At 34.5% G+C, this 2,200-nt stretch overlaps 1 long non-coding RNA gene across 1 annotated transcript; it reads left to right on the top strand.

Moving 5' to 3' along the window:
- Nucleotides 572–1,739, top strand: LOC107617140. The gene is made up of 3 exons (XR_002354163.1): nt 572–650; nt 1,337–1,450; nt 1,594–1,739. It is a non-coding gene; the product is annotated as an uncharacterized LOC107617140 (long non-coding RNA).

The raw sequence follows: 2,200 nt of genomic DNA, 5'->3' as shown, positions 1-2,200 counted from the left end.
TCACAGGACTATGCTTCCAGTGAGTGGTGCTTGTATGAATTGGTCAAGATATTAGAGACCATGAAATAAAAAGGACAGGAAGTTCTCCCGGTTTTTTATAAAATACAAAAATTATTATTTCAATTAAAAATAAGTCAGTCGGTTTAATATGGCAGCTGAGTTGTGTGTGAAACTCTTACTCTCTCCAATTTAGATTTCTTTTAGTAAAAGAATAAGTATATCTAGTATGCTTTTTAATTCTGGTTTATTTTCATATTATGCTAGGGGTGATGCTGATCTTATTAAGCATATAGTCAAATATGTTCTGCAGATAAAGAATTGCCCGTAGCGAATCCAAGGCTTGAGGCGAGGAATCTTGTGACTTGACTTAATTTGCTAAATTATACTTATTTCATGAATTCACAAATCATAACATAACATTGTGTCTCCGTCTGTCTCCCTCATGAATTCACAGACAGTAGAGAGAGGGCAAGAAACAGAGGAATAGCCAAAGTACCACGGAGCAAAAATAGGAGCGTTCTTCAAGTTTTTGGCTCTTCATCAATCATAGCACCAAGAGAAAGAGAATGATGGTTAAGGAGGGAGCTGACTGAAGCTTAAGAGGGAGCTGCGTTCCACTCACCCAACTGTTCTTCGAGTTTCTTTGCTAGGTGAGGACAACGACTTCATCTTCTTTCTTTTCTCCTCTAATTCAAAATTCTGATAATTCTCTTGCTCCATTTTTTCAAGTTTATTCAATTTCTTTTAACACAACTACCACCACAAGCAAAGAGAGGTGAGTGATTTTCTCTCCTCTGTGTTTAATTTGGTCGAATGGCCTTGTGAAATGTAACCAAAATTCTAGTTCTTGGAACGGTTAAGGTTTGGGCTCAAGAGAAAAACAGGGACAAGTCTTGTGTATTTGATCAACATAGAGGTAAGGGTTAGAATAGTTAGATATTGATTTTAGCTGTATTTGGTGATTAAATGGCAGAAACCTTTCTATTGAGTATGCTTATTCTCAAATAAGTTAGGCTACATAATATATTTATTGACCAGTCAGCTGCTTGATTCTTGGATCTGTATGTGAATGATTGTTGCTTTCTTAATCAGCAGTTTACTTGAAAAAGAGTAATGTCTGGGTTCTTTTAGCAATTCACTAATGTTGTTGGGACCCTTCATTTTTAATGTTTTCCTTTAGTTTTTCAATATGAAGTGAATGACCCTTTTTGCCTTGTGAACATGGAGGTTACTAAGGAAGAGCTTAATGCAAAAATTAGAGAAAAAAGTTTCCAACTTTTGGTTTGAAAAAAACCATGCAAAGTTTCCAACATGTTTGTGTTTTATTTTGTGGCAGATGGGGCTGGTGATGATTTGTTTAAAGAGATATGGAGGCTGTGCAGGGACATTAATGGATGTTCCTTGTGTTCAAGACAAAGTTTTCTATTTCCCTCAGGGTCACATTGAATTGGTATGATATACACTTCTTTACCTTGTTTCTGATTTTGTTTGTGAATTTCATTTTTTTTCTATTTTTGTGCTATGTATGCTTTCAAATTTAAGCTTTAAGGGGTTTAGTAAGTGTTATATAATTTTGATTTTTTTCTTTTGTAGTTGCCAGAACCTACAGAACAAGATTTGAGGCAGATGAAGAACCAGAAATCTCCCAAATACGATCTTCTGTCGAATAAGATATTTAAAGAACAAGATTTTTTTCTCTTCTATCAGAAGGTTAATAACTTTTTTTAGAAGATACTTATGTACACTACAAGAAAAATACCCATTCAGCCACACTTTTTTTAAGCTACATTTGAAAAGCGTAGCCTATTCATAGAATAGGCTACGCTTTTCTCTGTGTTGCCTTTTCATAAGAGAAAAGGATACACAATTGTGGCATCATTTAAAAAGTGTAGCCTTAGATATTTTAGAAATCACTTATAAAACGTAGCCGTAGGTTGATATCTATAGATTCACTTTTTGTATCAAAAGGGACGCTTTTAGAGAGTAGCCTATTTATTAAGTTTTGGGTGCATTTTAAAAGTGATGCCTAATCATTTTAGAGCAAAAAATTTGACACTTGATAAATTTTTTAATTTCTCTCTTAACTTTTTACTGGTGTAAGCACACACACTCTGTAAGCTCACAGTAAAAATTTTCCCTCCAAAACTCAGAATTCACCTAACTTGTCACCACCAACACTTCGTCGCCTATCTCATCAAAC

Source organism: Arachis ipaensis, chromosome B09 (assembly GCF_000816755.2).
Source record: "Arachis ipaensis cultivar K30076 chromosome B09, Araip1.1, whole genome shotgun sequence".
In the NCBI taxonomy this organism is placed as follows: Eukaryota; Viridiplantae; Streptophyta; class Magnoliopsida; order Fabales; family Fabaceae; genus Arachis; species Arachis ipaensis.
This window is presented reverse-complemented; position numbering and strand designations above follow the sequence as displayed.